Below are 18,567 nucleotides of genomic sequence, written 5' to 3'. Positions count from 1 at the left end.
TGCTACCCCTGCATCTAAGGATTTGGTGATCTGGTCATAGAAGGCCACCAGGTTGGTCTGGCAGGACCTGCCGCTAATGAACCCGTGTTGATTGCCCTTAAGCATACTCTCCCCTGCTGGCCCCTCATGGATATGCACCAGAATAATTTTCTCAAAAAGCTTGCCCAGGTTTGAGGTAAGACTAACTGGCCTATAATTTCCTGGGTCCTTCTTCCTCCCTTTTTTGAAGATGGGAACCACGTTGGCCCTCTTCCAGTCCTCTGGCACCACACCAGAGCATCACGAGTGCTCGTAAAGCCGTGCCAGGGGTCCCGCAATGACCTCAGCCAATTCCCTCAGTACTCTAGGGTGGAGATCGTCCGGACCAGCTGATTTGAATACATCCAGTGCTGCGTGCACAGCTGGCTCAGCTTCTCTGGTAAGCCATGTGCAGCTTCCCAGCTGCTCTTTACTGGGGCACACCAATGGCTCTGCTCTCTAAGTGAGCCATGTGAGGCTTCCTGGCTCTGCCTCATCTCCTCCAGCTCCTCCAATCTTCGCAGCCACTTTGTCCAGCTGCTCCCTGGCTCGCTGCTAGCCCCTCTCCAGGCTGGCATCCTGCTGCAGCTTCGCCTTCCCAGCAAGCCACGCTGAGGCTCTCTGTCTTGGCTTTCTTCTCTCTGTGTCATTTCCCTGACACTTTCCCCAGTGCTTTCTTTCCCAGCGTGCCCTCTCCTTTTCCAGCCCCTTCATTCCCCAGGCCCTTTTCCCACCCTGATCTTCAGGCTTAGGCTGATCTTGAACTGCCAACCCGGGGCCACCCTCTCACTCCCTGCAGTGTGAGAAGAGGATAGTGGAGAAAAACCCGGTCAGCAGTCTTTTGCCCCTTCCCAGATATCATTTCTTGCCTGCATAGCTATGACTTGCCACTAAAGGCCTGATAAGTGGGGGTTATGGCTAGGAGCCAGGGTGCCTGGACTCTTATCTCTGTTCTGTGGGGGAGGGAGAGGGGCTGGAAGCAGTGCTTCCTGGGATGCTGGAGAACTGTAACTTGGTTGTTTGAATTCCATGGAGCAGACCAGGAGCTAACATGAGCTAGGTTGCATAGCCCAGAGATGCTTGGACAGCACTTAACAAAAATCAATGAGCTTTCAAGTGCAAATGCTCAAGTTTTTAAGTGCTGTTATTATGGTTTATGAGTAAGGTGTAACGTCACCTTGATTAAAGCAAAGTCATAGCAGGAGCACACAACTAAGATAATCAGGGGAATTGATTGCAACTGTTCTAAAAAAAAAAAAAAAAAACAAACCTTAAGGGTAAACTAAGGTTGGTATTGTAAAATTACAAATGATGCTGTGTTTATAATATTATTGTTAAAACTGAGTAACTTTCTCATATTTAAATGGTTCTAACACTTTATAGTCATGGTCTATGAGAAATATAATCTTTGTAAAGAAAGTTCATGGCTAACATGGAAGTTAGAGTTCTACCTGAAAGACAAAAACACTGGTCATCTGAAACTTTTGGATAATTAGAAGGTTTAACTGTAAAAACTAAAAGTTTTTCTTTTTCATACTTAAACCTATTTCCCCCCCACTAAGTATATAATCTGAAAAACATATCCAGTATCTAATTGGGTGAAGGTATCAAGTGGGGTTGTTATGGGGTCTGGTACTGTTCATTTATGATTTGGAAGATGGGGTTGAGTGTACACTTACTAAATTTGCAGGTGACACCAAGCTGGGTAGAGTGAAGTCTGCACTTTGGAAAATAGAATTAGGATTCAGAATGTCCTTGATTAATTGGAGAAATGGTTCAAAATTAATCAAATTAAATTCTATAAGGACAAGTGCAAAGTCTTGCACTTAAATCAGAACAATTAAATGTGCAAATAGGGACTGGGAAATGACTGCAGTACTCCAGAAAAGAGCCATGGTGGGTATAGTGGACTGCAAACTAAATATGAGCCAAAAGCTTGTTCTTTTTGCTAAAAAAAAAAATCCAATGGCATATTGGGTTGTGTTAACAGGAGTGTCACCCCACCCGCAAGTCAAGAGAAGAGACTCTTCCATTCTGTTCAGCACGGATGAAGTACTGTATCTAGTTCTAGGCACCACATTTCAAGAAAAAATGTGAACAAACTGAAAAGGGTCCAGCAAATGTCATTAGAAGATAAGAAGTATTCAACAAAAATGATTAAAAACTAGGAAACATGACTTAGAAAAACAAAAAGGTTGGAAGATTGGAATTGTTTACTAACTTGGTAAAAAGACTAATGGTTATTATACGTGATGAGAAACTTATTTCCTGTGGTATTTCATTCTGTACATGGCAAGAACATAGTGTATGGGTGTGTCTACACATTGCCCTCCGGCAACGTAGTGATCACACACTTTGGGGCAAAGCATCCACACCAGAAGACAGGCGGGTGATCCAGACTGACCTGATCAGGGCTACACGTGATCACCAGCTATATCACCATAATGACCTGCTCCCCTGGTATAGTGTGCTGCTACGGCGATGGAACAGCAAAATCTAACCATGTACTTCACGCATGATGCAATAACCACCCTTACTGCGCCATGCTTTAGTACTTCTGAAAGGTAGTACTAATGCATGACACAGTAGCAATGTCACCATATGGCAACATGTAGACATGCCCTATGGGTGTGTTACTTTGATTGGTATTGGGTTTCTGACAAAGTGATTTGGATGATAATTTGCTGCATTTTTACTTGGCAATTTTTGGAGTATAATCTTAAGTATCTGCTAACACATCTTTAGAAGTGACAACTAATCTTTATCTAAGATGTACTAAATGCTTTTGTTTAAAGGAAGGCGTGATACATGAATTCATTGTGTCTGTTGCATAAAACAGGGCTCCTGCTCCATGAAACATTAGCTGCCAAACCTGATGTAGCCCTTCAATATATTGTATATTGTATTAGTGGTGCACAGAGGGACGGATGATGTAAAGTTGAGTGGTTCAAGCCATAACTGAACCACTGTTTAATTTCACTCTGGTTTTAATGGATACAATATTCCTGGTGAATCAATGCTGGTGGTTCCTGATCCTCTTGTTCTCTAGGTTCCTCACAATAGATGAATTTCTCCTCCAGTGAAGTTCAACGAAGTCCCTACACAAAACGGGGACTTTTGCTGCCTAGCGTCTGCAGGACACCATCCATTCAGGTTGTTCACCTTATCAAACGTGGGGAAAATTGCCCTTTACTTGTTTTAAGTAGGCTAGATCTGAGAGCATTGAGAGGACAAAAAGGAGGCATTAGTTCTTGTGACTGGAATGGTTGTTGTTGTTGTCTCTGTCCAGTAACTTTTGGATACGAGATCCACATCAAACTGGAATAGTAATGCCAGTGGTTCTGTACTGAAAGACTGTGGAGTTTTTGTCTCATCCTGCTCTGCCTCTTCCTGACAAATTCAGGACACCAGTCTTCTCCTCCACTTCAGAACACCACAAGGATTGAGCAGGTGGGTGGGGAGTTTTGAGTTTCACTTCCCAATCAAGTACCATGGAAATACTGCTGAAAGTCAATGTACAATGGTTAAAGAATAAATAGGTTCAGTTTCTTTAGCAATGGTCATTTTTTGGGGGTTTTGTTTTTTTGGGAGGGAGAGGTATGTGGGAGTGGGGGAAACAGAGGTTTTGCCCAAGTGCTTTTTCTTTGAAAAAGTTCTCAAAACTCATTCTGAGACTTGCTCCTTTAAGAACTTTGCATATGATATATATTTTTCTACAGTGTGCGAGTATACTATGTCAAAGAATTGTTTTGATTTCAGAGCCAAGGGAGCCAGCTATGTGCATGTCACAAGGTCTAAGGGAAACGAGCTGACCCTCAGCCTACTTCCACAGAGCCAAATTCTGATGGGATTCTTAAATAGCTTTGGCAAACAATTCTGTTTCTTTTGGACTTGATGAATGTTTCTGAAAACATCTTATTTTTCTTCCTTTATTTTGCTACACGGTCACCAACAGAAGCAGCTTGAAACCAAATGTAAGTATTGTATCTCCTTTCCCTTACCCCTGTTTTATTTGAGAACATTTTGAAATGCCAGGGTACCAGGTGACCAATGGACAGTTTGTGAACAGCTAAGCGAGAATTTCTCTTTACACATGACTTCTAATTTCATCTTTGATTCTGAATAGACTGTTTTAATTAGTGACTTAATGTAGCTGAAAGCATATGCTATATATATCAAAAAGTAGATTTTTCCCAAATTTTTCCTTTAAAATGTACCTTCTTCAAATTTCCTGCAAAGTTGTATGAAAATTTTAACAATTTTCTTAAGATATACCAGGAAGAGGCTCCAACATTTGTTTGAAAGTTTAATCATATCCGTACTATTAATTAGATTATTAATTACTATTGTTTTATATTTTTTTTAAAAGAGCACCTAGAACTTACCATCATCTCTTCAGGAAATTAACAAAATGTATACTTGTTTTCTCATAAAATTGGGACTGTGTGTGTTGGATATTTATCTACCATTGGGGGAGAGCTCTCAAATGTCCCTTTAAATTTCATGCAGATTTAGAATTTAAAGGATTACAATTAGGTTGAAGAGATGTACCGGTGCATATAAAAAAGTTTTGCATTTATGGGTAAAGGGATGGAAATTATCCATAATTGAAGGACAATACAATATGAAATCAGTGCTATCTGATTTCATATAGGTAGTAAAGAGCACTATGTTTGGTACTATGTTCATATAGGTAGTAGAGAGAGTCATTTTTCCTTTTGAATACAAGACCAAAATCATACCTAATGGTTTTATCAAACACAATTTATATTGTAATCACAAATATATTCTAAAGTATACTATTTTATAGCTTTCTCTATTTTCAACATATTTGTTATACACTCTGAAGCTCCAACTTTTAGTATTTGAAAATGAGAAAATTGCAGGGCTTTTGAAAGAGCAACTGATCAATTTTGACCCATGGTATCTCAAGGTTATTTGTAGGCAAAGTTTGAGGAATAATTTTGATAGCTATCATAAATCCCTTAAGATGTGCTCTTGCCCACGTGCTAGTAAAGCCAGCCTTCTTCACAATTTATTTTCTGCTGTTACGGTTTAATTTTAAAAGTTGAAGTCTATATAAATAGCAAGAGATGGGATCAAATTTACTTTTTGTGGGTATTTCCCTGTCAGTTTTCTGAGAGGTGCCACATAGAGAAATTCTAAGAATTAAATCTCTTCCAGTCTAGTTATATATGCTTCATAGTTTTTGTGGAGCCCCCAACACTTTGGCTGTGATGGACATGGAAAACTAACTAACATGATGCATCTTGTGGGCATGATGCCTCTTGACTCTGCACAGGAGTGTGCAGAGTTTAAAGGAAAGCACAGTTTACTTTTGGGTTTTTTTTTACATCTGTAAGTAGCCTTTGTAAACAGGAATAATGAAATGCCACTTATGTTCCATTTTTTTATTTGCATTAGGAAGTAGTCATCCAGATCTGTTGATGTGGCTTTGAAAATCTCAGTCCATGTATCTTATAGACTTCCATTAGGGAGGGTTTGATATAATAGGAATGAAATTAATAGGATTCTTCGGAAATTGAACAGCACTGCACAAAAGTTGCTTTGAAAATACAGGAAATCTAATGGAAAATGATAAGAAAAAAATCTCTCTCATAGCTCTTTCAGGTATACAATTTTATAAAACTGTAAGATAACTGACAAAGCAGTGGCTCGTCCCACCTCTTTGTTTCCAGTGCTAAGGCTTTTGCTGACTCCTGATAATCTGACTTCAGAAATTTCCTTCCATTTGTTTCTTGGTCTGACTTGGCTTTTGCAACTCTCTGCCCTGAAGCTGTATTAATGTTTCCTGTGTCAAGTTCTTTTTTATTTCAGTTTCTTTTTGTTCCCCCATTATGTTAGTCATGGTACTTCCAGTAGTTCCCATGAAATATATATCAATGTCCTTCACAATCTTATCTCTTCTAGCCGCCTAGTCATCCTGTTAATTAATTTGTACATAAAACACTTTGGATAATTTATCATCAGTTAAAACGTAGTTGTGCATGCATGCTAAATTGCAATGGAATTTGCTCCAGTTATGCCATCGGAAGAACTTGTCAGGCTAAATAGACACTTTTCAGCTTTAAAAGTATTAATCTACACCATCCATAGCATCTGTCATGATAGATGATGCTTACAAAGCATTGGACACTTTTCAACTTTTCTTAACGTAGACAATCCATTATCTTGCAGAATTATCTTCTATTTTGAATGCATGTAAGAGTGCACCCAAGCAAGTTTCATATTATGCATAATATTAGTCATATTTTAACATTAGCATATGGTTTAACACAGCTAATGTTAGCTTTGTTAAACCATAACTGCTGGTTTATCAAGTTAATAACTGGAACATTTTAGTGCACTGGCTCTTTACCAGATCATACTACCCGATGTAATAATAATTCAGTCTGAAATTATCCATCAGAAGTCATCCATACATTTTTAAACACCCAAGGGCTTTAAAATGATTATAATGTTAAGTCTTATTTTGTAGTTACTACATTAAGTCTGGCTTATTTTCCTCCTTTATCACAGACTTTCAAGCAAGATCTTGCTCAAGTCATTTCACTGTTTCCATGACCTATCTGTAAGATAAAGATTTTGCAGCATCCTCCTCTGTAAAATGAAAGTAATATTTGTCTCACAAGGAGACAATGAAGAGTAGTTTATTAATAATTGATAAAGTTCATTGGAATCAAAGGCTTGGAACTGAAGCACAGAAGTACTAAGCATAGTGTTTAGTAGGTCCTGTAAATGAGCTAGCTGTGATCCTTTAATTGGTCTGAAGATTATATGCAGCTCATTTTTGGGACTGTTTTTTGGTTCATGGTACAACTATTATTTGATGCCAAATGGTTTTATTTTTTCATGGGAAAACTAGGCAAAATCATTTCAGTGGAAAGAGAAAACAAAAATAAAAAGGACCATACTACAATAGTTGGCTTGTTTTTTTACTGTTTTGATTTGTGTTAGTTCCCCACTCCCTGCACCGCCCTTTTTTTTCCTTTTAACTGGGTAACCAAATTGGTTTTCAGATCAGGCTTTAAAACATCTACATTTCTTCTAACCTTCTCCTTTGTGCTGCTTTCACAGCTGCTTTAAAGTGGGCTGTTTGCTTTTAAAAAATGAAGCTAGGAAAAATGCACATTATAGTTAGTTACTCTTACATTAAACAGGGATTTTTATCTTGCTTGCTGTATCTGTTCTCAGAAGATAGAGTACTCTTCACCCTTCTTTTATTTCCTGGGCTAAAATTAAGTTTTTTGTCTGTAGCTGTGAAAGGCACAATATAAACCTATTTTTGGTAAAGTTTCAAAGGTAGCATTCAGCTTCACTGGCATCTTCTGAAGTTTTATTGCTTAACGTTACTGGAAAAAGCTGATTCATTTCATTGCTTGTAAACTCTTCACTCATCTCTTTATTTGAGGCAATTTCCACTATTTTTCCCCAAGAAGACTTCCATTTCTGAAAGCAACCCTCCTTTTTTTGGTGTGGGGGATGGGAATGGGTTCCTGCAGAACACTAATACTATCTTATTAAATACTAGATTTCCTTGGTAGTTTCTCACTATTTTAAGCTTGCATTTTCATCTTTCCTTATGCTATTCAGACAGTGGAGTTCATAGGAGAGAATCAGGTCATTAATACCACTTTTAAGGAGTGCAGTTTCTTGGCTGTACAAGTGCTTTTCCATCAGACCTCTCATTTGCTCTGATTTCTTTCACTGATTGAAATAACTGTCAAAACTCCCAGGCCAGATCAAAACTCAGTCTCCATTTGCAACTTTTGCGTTCTGTTTAGTTTTAAAATACTTTAAATTAATTTCCATATATTTAGAGGTCAGGAAAGGAGGAGGGCTTTTCTACTCATCTCCAAGGAGAACATCAATCAACTATTCTTATTACTGACAATTACTAATGTTAGAGAAGCTTTCAGGATTGGGACCCAATTTATTAACATTTCCAACCCCTTCTCTGTATGTCCCATAATCAATTTGATAGTGATATAAAGGTATTTCTTTTTCAAAGCCAAAATGACATATCACTTTCTAAGCCATGAGGAATCTATCATCTAGCCTAAACATCCATTTGGTACTAGATCTAAGACAGGCAGTTTCTATCGAGGGGAATATCCAATTGTAAGGTAAGGCTAATCAAAACATTTCTTTTCTGAAAAACAACATTGACTCTTCCTCAAAAAAAAAAGATGGTAGGTGAAACCCAGAATGTTTCCACTTCTCACATTTTAAATCACTGTCACATCAGTTTTGTAACTGTTTCCTCCTAGATTGTTTGATATCAAACTTGACTGAGCCTAGGATAGACTAATTTTGGGGTTTTTTCTCTCTCCCCTTCCTCAAGAAATCACCTTTGTTGCTCATACTTTCTTATCCTGCAACACAGAGATTGAATAGAGCAGCGAGTGGATTTCTTGCTGGAGCAAAGCCACTGAAACATTGCTGGAGGGTGCTGAGTGCACCCAAAACATTACATTTCTTTTTGTAGTCCTGAAGCCCTTGTCTATGGTGATTAGTATTAGCCTAGAATTCAACTGAGATTAACAAAGAGAAAAAATAGTTTTGCAACTTTCTCAAAATACATTATATATTTTTAAAAAGCCTTAGTTTTTCCCGGTAGAAGAATCTATGCATCCAGAAATTATTCTTTGCATCCTTTTTTGTGCTATGGCTATGTTTAATGTATGGTTAGCAAAATACTTGAAAATTGTATCCTATGTTATATGGCAATGCAAAGATTATGTGAATGGAACTAGAGCACTTTCATAATCGTTGACATCATTAAGACTAGAGTGTATTGGCTTTTTTTCCCTACCCCAGAAAAGTTTTGACATTTTAAATGTTTTTACATGTGTTCTGGGGGTGGAGGGGGAGGCACTTGAATTACGGTGGCTTCAAAAGCCACTTTAATTAAGGTGCCCAGGGTGTCTCATGTATTGGCATCAAACCATACGTTGGAGCCCTCACCGCCCCACCACAATTTTGAAGCTGATGCACAAGATGCGGAGTCTGGCTGGATCGTGCTAATTAGTACACTCCAACAGACTCAAATAAATGAGTCTGGTCCAACACGCTGTAATTATAGTGCATTGGAACAGCCCCCCAGCACTTGTACAGGCACCCTTTGTTTTTGTTCTAAAACTGGCTGTAAATACAAAACAGAGATTTTCCCCTGCAGACAAGCTATTACACAGCTGCCTTTCACAAGATCTCATAGATGTTCCTTCAGCTGTTTTGGGCCATTTCTGAAGGCCACATGGTGGACCAGTTGGGTGCCTGAAATCAATGGTAGTTTTCTTTAAGTATCTAAATATTTTTGAAAATCTGGCCCTACAGCCCTGGTCCAACAGAGAACTTTAAATACAGACTTTACTTCAAGCACATGAATTGTTTCATTGAAATCAGTAGGATTGCTCATGTTCTTAAAGCTAAGCACATGATCTGAGCTGAAAGGCCAAGTTTGGTTGGACCAATACCTACAAAGTTTGCACAAGTTTAATTTATAGGGAATCTGTATTTTTGTACCCCCCACATACTACCCCACAAAGCACAAAGGAAAGAACCCATAAGGGTTTGTATAATTTAGAAGCAGCCAAACAGTTTTCAAATATTTTACCGACTAATGGAAAATAATTATTCACACAGGCTTTTCATGTTAGATTTTATCCTGGAACCACATCTTATGGTTTTAAAAATAGGCAAAAATGTTGACAGACCCTTATCTAAAGAGGTGCAATGAGTAACTGAAGTATGTTTTGCATTTCAGTGTATTCATGACCCTAAAGATAACCATAATACTATATGCTTTGAAGTTAGTGTCCATGCCAAAATAAGTGAAGTCAGACATGTTGTGTAGGTAAGGCAGGTTTATCACAAATAAAAGGAATGAGCTAAAATTTAACAATAATTCTAACCTTTTCTAGTTTTATGGCTGTTGATTGAGCTTTTAGAAGTTCCCTGCTTTCTGAGAAATTGAGGAGGATTTGGATTCCCAGATTACTACTTTTCTGGGAGAGTTGAGTGGACAGGGTGCAGAATAGTCTAGTGCCGATCTCTATTGTCAACAAGCACACGTGCATTTTTGTCCAGACATAGCAATGACAAAGCAAATGTTTGTATTTAGACAGCATCTGGGATTACATAGCACCAATTGTGACTGGAGTTTCAGGGCACTGCTGTCAGATATTTTATAAATAATAAATTACAGTTTATGTTGATTCTGTTTCAAAACTTCAGCAGATCATCTCCATCTGCAGCTAGTCAGCAGCTTTTTTGCGTTCTTGCCAGAGACGGCTTCCAGCTGCTGTTTCTTAAGTCTAAAGTCTAAATAACAGGTTTACTTCAGGGGCCTTTCTCGAGCTTACCTGCAGGATAGTAAAAACTGTACTCATTAGCAGCATGCATACAGATTAATTATTAAACATTTGCAAATTATTTACATGAATACAAATCATATTGGACAAGCTGGATGTTGCTAGTTGAAATCTCTGAAGTAGTGTCAGAATACTAGCTATCTGCACAGTGTTTGAGAGTCAACTTAGCTTCTCACTGCAGGTATACTAGTTCGCCTAATGTATAACTGCAACCCCTTACCACACATAGTGACTGATGTAAAGAGTACAACACTAGGATTTATATCCAGTGTAGAAATACCAGTGGCTTAGAACAAAGTAGAGACAAGACCTGAGGCAATAAGAAAAGTGATGGAGTTACTGAGATGTTAAATCAGGGGTGCTTGCTTGCAGAAGCAAAGATCCTGAATGCTTGTTTGCTCAAGCATAACTCAAGAGAAGAACTGCCCAGATTATTTTTTAATTTGTTGAGCCTTTGTTTGTTTATTTTTGACCAATTCTGACATTTGTGAAAATTATGAAAAAGGTAAAATTTTCAAATAGCACTTCATTTTTTTGACCAGCTTTACTTGAGAATTAACACATTTCCAGAGGGTGGAACACCTTCTGGGAATATAAAGTTGGCCAAAAATATAAGTTCTTGTCTTCTAATTTCAGAAGCTAAATAAAATGTCCTTACAGAAGGATTTTAGAAAGTTTCACCTAAATAGTCCCATTTCCTTTCCTATACTGGATGAAGATGCAGTGGTCTAGATCTCCCCAACATAACAGTGCCTTCAGCAAAAATGATTTGAAATGACGAAGTATATGAAAATTAGGCAAAACAAAAGACAAGTTATATAGGTAAAGGAAGCACGTGCCGGGTGCAAAGCATGAGCGAAAATAAAATTGCACTCAGCTGGAAAAAATCTAGATAAACTATGTTGTTTAGGATGTTTTGCCTAGGTGCAAATGCCCCTTGTTAGTAGTCCCCCCCCCCCATCTCCTGAGCATTGTAACAGTGATAAAAATCATCATCATTGCTTCTGTTCATGCTTCTTTAGAGCTGAGTGTACAACTGCTTCATTTATTGCATTTGATTAAGAAAGAAGGGGATGTGATTCAAGGACAGACTGCCTTAGGCAGTTCAGGAGATTTTTATTTATTTAAAGTCCTCTAATAGACTATGCAGGCCCACAGGCTGAATCTGTCCTGTAGATCCAGGGGAGTTTTGTGGCATTTTGATGGCTTCAGCAGCAAGGAGCTTTGCCTACATAGCAGCTGGGTAATAGGGAAAGGTGATGGCAGCAGCAGAACCGCTAAGAGTTAGAGTAATGGCTGCAGCTGTGGTGATGCCGTGGGTCAAGTTGGAAGCAGCATATACTTAGACCTCAGTTCTGTTAAAGTGCCTTCCCCAAACACCAAAATGTTGCCCATCCCTGGGCTATGTCTTTTATTCAAGTTCTGTATAAATAGGAATGGATAAAACCTAAAGTCAGGGGGAGGGGGAATTATGCACAACAGGGGAAAGGAGCACTGATTGAACTAGGACATTAAGGCAACAAAGGGTTGCCAGCTAACCAATCAGGAGATGGGCCTACAATGGAAAGATGAAAGGAAGGTGTAGGCAATTGAAAGATAACTCTGGGGACTGAGAAGGAACCCAAGGGCCAGAGGAACTGGCATGTGCCAACGGCAGCCACTGCAAGAGGAGATCTCAGAGGTAATAAATGGACTAGAGGGGTATAAATGGAAAGTAGTCCAGGGAAGAGAAGGATGAAGTCAGCTGGAATACTTAACCTCAGGGGCCTGAGCTGGGACTTAGGCTATCTCACTCACTTAAGACCCATTACATCTATTAATCATTGAAGAGGCTTTATAATGCCCATTTTAGCTGAGTTAAATGGACTACTGGACACAGGCTGCACAAGGGAAGCATTTTCAAATGTCTATCGTTCATAAACTGTTTTATATCCAAACATTGTATAAAGTCGTAGGGGCCAACCGTTTTGTCAGGATGCCACAAATTAGCTTCATACCATTGCTGAGTACCACTGCCATCTCCTGCCCCTGCCCCATCTGCTGCTCTGCTTTCTGTTCCCTGACCCATTTACTCCTATGTTGCCTGCCCCCTTTGTGGCACACACACACACAGGCTGTCCATATCACTTGTCACAGATGCTGCAGGTTGGCCACTTCATAAAGCATGGATGGTATAAAGCAGGGCCGGGCAATTATTTTGGGTAGAGGGCCGCTTACTGAGTTTTGGCAAGCCATCAAGGGTCGCATGACAGACAGCCCAGGGCAGATAAATGTTAATTTTCTAAATTTTTTAGGGGCCCTATGGGTCAGACAGAATGGCTAGTGGGCTGCATCCAGCCCATGGGACCGCATTTTGCCCACCCCTGGTATAAAGCAAGGGTCTCAACAGGAAAATAGTGATGAGTACAATACTGACCTTGATCAACCCTAAAAGAAGATAACCAGGTGATACTGAGGAACTCTTAACAAAACCAAAGAACACATTATCTTATATAAAGAGAAACTGTATATTTTTACATGAAGTATCAGAAAAATATTAAATATATCAAAGTGTCCTTTGTACTTGTCCCGGTACTGCTTAAATAGCAGCATGAGGAATAAAATCTTCTTTCTTGTTGGTTACCAGATTTGTGTGGGCTTCATTATATCTGTTCAAGACCCTTCTATTAGTGGATCTCTCTCTGTAATTCTTCAAATTCTCCACATCTACTTTATACAGGAAAGGTCTTACAAAATTTGCACCATTTGTATTCCACCTTCATCTGTTAAAAACTGTAGGCAGAACAGCCGGCTCTTTTCATCCTACTTTCAGCTTTCTTGCGATGAGTACCCTCAGACTACATTCCAGATCCTGACCCTAAAGACATCCTCATGAGTTACCTTGGCAACTTCTCTCTGCCATCTTTCAAAATATCATAAAACAACAGTTCTTAATTCTGTCAGCTATATGTGACAATTTTATGCACTTAAAAATCAATTGCATTTTACCTTTGCGCCTATAGTAATTAGAGGCCTGTATAACCTTTGCCAGAAAATGCAATGTTTTATGATGGCTAGGACACAAGTAACCAAAGGAATGCTGGAGTTAACACTCCAGTCCATGAGAGCTCATAGCACCATCTCTCTGGAGATTTCTGAGCTGACCTCCCAGAACAAAGGCTTGCTTCCAGCAAACTTAAAGTAAACTTATTTCTTTAGAGATTAGGATCAAAGCACAAGAAAAATACTTCAGCTACATAATGCTTTTATAACCTTATTTATTCATTGGGTCATGGATGAGTGATGGTGGAGGAAACATGCTCCCATTATTTATTTATGACAACTTTGATTAAAAGTACTTCCCAACTATTCCCCAGATTTCTGTTGTTAAGATTTTTTTCAAAGTCAGTCATTCTTCTTCATACAGTTCTGCGTTATGCCCAACAAAGGGCCAAGTTCTGTAGTCCTTACAGAGACAAAGTCTTATTGACATCAGTGAGTTTTATTTGAGGAAAAGATGCAAGAAAGCATACAATGTGCCATTCTCCCCCCACCCCACCCCCATTGTTTAATGATTTTCATGTGTTCCCATGCAAAGTATCTCTAATATTTATTAACAAAGGATGAACCATTGAGCGCTAACTTAGAACTTGGGAGACCTGGCTTCAAGACCTTGGTCTTCATAGACCAGGGGTGGGCAATTATTTGGGCCCATGGGCCACATGGGCAGTCTTGGTGAGCACAACAGTGCTCTGCTCTGCACTTGGCTGGCTGGGATCAAGTTGCTGGTGGGTGAGGAGCAGCATCTGGGACCGGGGTGGGTGGCTGGGGCTGATGCTGGGGCTGAGACAGCATAGGCCCAGGCCCCAAGGCAGAGCCACAATCTGCTCCTCACATACCCCTGCCCTTGAAACCCACACCTGTCACAAGGCATTGCAGGCAGCAGATCACTACTCTGCCCTGGCCCCAGCCCCAGCCCCAGCCCTGCACTGTCACTGCCCCATGATCCTAGCCTTGCCAGCCCATCCCACTCCTGAATTTCACTCTCCACCTGCCTATGGCCCTATCCCATCTGCCCACTGGTGCTCCCTGCCTGCATGAATCCTGCCCCTGGTGGTGGGTGCAGGGTGGATGACCTGGGGTGCCCAGGCAGTGGGGCCAGGTTCAGCAGCAGCCACTGCCAGGATTGCTGGGAAATGAGTCCAACAGCTGCACTGCCCCAGCCCTGCTACACACCCAGGGGCAGCAGAACTGGCCACATGCACCACGGCCCAGGCTGCCACCCGTGGGCTATATTTTGCCTACCCTGTCAGACTTTTCTCTATGACCTTGATGAGTCTCTCTGTGCCTCATCTGTAACACTGGAATAATAGCATTTTTTCACCTCGGAGGGGGTGTTCTAAAGATACACACATTATGAGGTGCTTAAATACTACCATGTATGCAGTGACATATAACTTGATAAGACTGATATAGAGCCTAGATTAATCATAAAAGAAAATCCAATGACAACCATCGGTAGATCTAGGACTTTGAGAAGGGAGATGCAGGTAGTGTGGTGCATCACCACATAATACAATACACATGTTTCCAATTGAAAAGAAACTAGAAGCTTTACTACTGTGTTAGGAGCCTAGAGCAATATCAGTTGCATTAAAATCCAAGCAAAAACAAATATAACTGAGTTTGGAGGGAGCTGTCTGCCAGTTCCATGGTGGGGCACACACCTATTGCCATGCTGTTACCCCCCAGCATCTCAGCACGCGAGTCTCCCAGACATTCTCGGTGACCCCAAAGTGCCCCTCACTGTCCTTTATGCACTGCCTATGCCACCCCAAATGCCTCCTGGGTCTACTCCATCTCCTGTTATGCCTCATATCGCTCATGCTTAGCCCCACTGAGTCCTACTCTGCCCCCATGAAACCACTGCACCCTGCAAATATTCATCACTCTCATAACCCAGCCCCCCTGGCCCCTATCTCCCTCATGCCCCAGTGAGCTTTCCCCTCCATCCAAGCACCCAAACTTCACTGCAGTGTTCCATACCCCTTGGCTACCCCCTCAATCACAACCCTTCTTGCTCCTAAATTCCATCACACCCCATTCATCCCCATGGCCCCCATCAGCCACAAACCCCATTGTATCCTCACCTACCCCACTCCCATACATGCACATGCACCTCCTCACCCCACACTGCTATATCCCACTGGCCCCTGTCACCCCAAAAGCCCCTTGGTTCCTCTGACCCCACCAAGTCCAGCCCCTGGGAGCTCCTTCCCCTCAGAACCTCTCCTAAGCAGTTGGGCCAGCGCTCATGGCTCCCAACCACAGGGCAGATGAGTGCAGAGCTGTAATTTCCACTCCTTCCTGCATAGCTTATCTAGCGGTGGTCTTCATCCTCAACATAGAAAAACAGTTGGAGTCAGAAGGATTTGCTTCAGCCACTTATAGCATGCCTGTCTGGTGAGACCAACCCCTCTGGATCTGCCTATGCCTGGCTTTATGCTGCCCTCATTGCACCACTGGCCAGCCTTCCACAGCCTCTGTCATCTGATGCAGGAGAAGTTACTGCTAACCCAGGAGAAGTTACTGCTATAACTTGCCTCCTCATTTCACCTTTGCAACACCCTCTTGCCTCTGACTCTTGCACCACCACATAGCTATACTTGTCTTCATAGCTATACCTGCCCATTCCCAACATGTCTCTGATTTGCTATGGGTTAAGATTCCCTAGGAACAAAACCACCCAATGCAGGTCCCTAGGTAGCAATACACCCTTATTAGACATGCGGGGGGTGAGCAGAGAAACATTACTAGGAGTAAATAAGACAGGATAATTGTAGAGGAAAGAGAAGCTTGATTCATGGAAGGGAAAGGAGTGTTAACACCTATGGAGTGAAGAGATTAACAGGAATCAGGTAGCCAATATGAACCCTAAAGTCACTTGCCCCCCAGCCCCCAACCATACTTGAATAGAAATGCAAGTGTCTGTGCGAGTTGGTTTGTTTTAAATTTTAAGAACTTAAAAGTGGGAGTTCAATGGCATCATCATGCCTGCCTACCCCTCCTTGGATATGCCTCAGGTGACAACTACTGAAAGAAAACAGCGGGGGGGCTGGAATTTTTTTTTCTGACAACAGAATGGCTTATTGCCATTTTTTGAATGCATGAACATGAATTCTTGCATTTTTGTGCTCGACTAAAACTTTTTGCCTGTGAGCTTTGTACTTCAAGAAGCACAGCAGGCAAGCATTAATAGCCCATCCATGGATGCCCTACCTTTTTTCTTTTCTTTTCTTTTTTATCAAATCTGACAAACTGATGCTTATAAATACAGCACCAGTATCTGCATATTGCTCCAAGAACACATTTATCTTATTATATTGTCCCTTCCATAAATTTGTCAAGGTCTATCTTGAAACAATTCAGATTTCTGTCCCCAACTTTTCCTTTTGGAAGAGCATTCCAGACTTCATTCTTTTGATGGTTAGAAGCTGTCTTCTAATTTCTTATCTAAATTTGTCTGTGAGCATTTTGTAGCTATTTGATTTAATTCTGATCCTATTTAACTTAAATAGTTCTTCCTTCTGATATTCACTCTGCAAATATATTCATCAAGAGTAATAAATTAGACTGGCTTAGTTTAGCAAATAAAGGTTAACAAGGGAACAGATTAATCTCCTCCCATATTATAGCTTTTCAAATGCCCTAACCATCCTAGTTGCCTTCGTACCTGTTTCAGTATAAATTCTTTTCTTTTTAACATGAAAGTAAATGGTTGACCAGAACTGAAAGTAGACCAGAACTATATGCACTATCAATATTCCAGTAAGGGGAAGTCTTACTAATGACAGTTGGAGACGCTTCCAATAGATCTATGCTAATTTATATCTAAATGATAAGGATAAAATATTGTTGCTGATATAATAGATATAATACTCGTCTATTATTCCATATGTTTCTATCAAATTAGTGGTAAAGGGCACAATATATTTGTGGCTTGGTGGGAGAGATTATTTTTGTGTTATTTGGTACAAATGCATTGCTTATCTCATGGTAAGCCCAGGGAGGGTGGTTTATAATACTAATCCACTCTCTTCAGAATTACTACCATTCCTTAATTTATGTTGGATATAGCATTGCTAGTGTACATGCAAAACAAGTTGATTATCTTAACCACTGAAAGATGGCGGGCTGCATACCTGGGAAGAATGCAGGTACAAAGTCATTGTCTGCATCCCAAGAAAATTGAAGTCAGTAATCAAATTCCTATTATAACACTAACTGGTATAAAATAGGACATAAAATAACTTCTAATATTTTTTTAACTGATCACAATTCTTATTGATTTAAGTTACAGACTATTTGACTTTTTGCTAGACAGTCTCCTGATGGTGCAAAGATTTAGAACAGTTAGAAAAATAATAAATCATTTCAGCTCAAAGGTTTTTTAGTGTGCAGGGTCTTCAAAGTTTTCCACAGTTTGTGCCAGATGAAGGAGTCATTATTTTTTATCTAAGACAAGATTTTTGTATTCCTCCCTTGCCTTTACTTTACTATCATGCCACAGTCCTCTGGGGAACAGAATAAAAACATTGTGTCCTTAGCTTGAATTTACTGTTAATTGGCTTCATCAGTTACACTTTCTTGTAGCTTAAATATTCCTTTGGATATCTGACAATCCTTAACATAGGAAGAAAAAGAAATTCTTTAAAGATGTGGTATAGGTATGAGCTGGACAATGGACACATGAGAAAATAGTTGAATACCCTAAACAGAATAGATGCTGTTCTAAAATTAACTCCTTCCTACTTCTTATTAGGCTTTGGGTAAAGTTACATGTTACACTTAGACCATCCTAAGGGCACTTAAAATGTAAACATCCATACATTAAAACTCAGGCTTGGTGCCCTCTGAGCATCTTACTCAAAGTTACACCACTTCAGGTAAGGGATACCTGGGCTGTGCTACCTAACTTAGGTTAGCTAACTTCAGTCTGCTCCACAGAGATAAAATGAGCAATTTGCAGTCCTCCAGCATCCCAGGATGCACCACTGCCAGTTCTCTTCCTACCCTCCCAAGAACAGAGACAGAGCCCAGGTGTCCTGGGTCCTAGCCATGTCCCTGCTAGCCAGCCCCCTATATGCAAGTCAGAATTGTGCAGGCAAGAAATGGC

General features: G+C 40.3%; 1 protein-coding gene across 1 annotated transcript in view; it reads left to right on the top strand.

Annotated features, from left to right (window-relative positions):
* The first annotated feature begins 3,801 nt into the window (after positions 1-3,801).
* Positions 3,802-18,567, top strand: part of FHL5 (four and a half LIM domains 5) — a 55,465-nt gene continuing 40,699 nt past the window's right edge. The window contains exon 1 of the mRNA XM_019520190.1: positions 3,802-3,992. The gene's annotated coding sequence lies outside the window, so the exon portion shown is untranslated. The remainder of the gene's footprint in view (positions 3,993-18,567) is intronic.

The sequence above is a fragment of the Gavialis gangeticus genome, unplaced genomic scaffold, assembly GCF_001723915.1.
Source record: "Gavialis gangeticus isolate Ggan-Ray unplaced genomic scaffold, GavGan_comp1, whole genome shotgun sequence".
Taxonomy (NCBI): Eukaryota; Metazoa; Chordata; order Crocodylia; family Gavialidae; genus Gavialis; species Gavialis gangeticus.
Note: the sequence above shows the minus strand (reverse complement) of the source record. Positions and strands in the feature narration are given on the sequence as shown.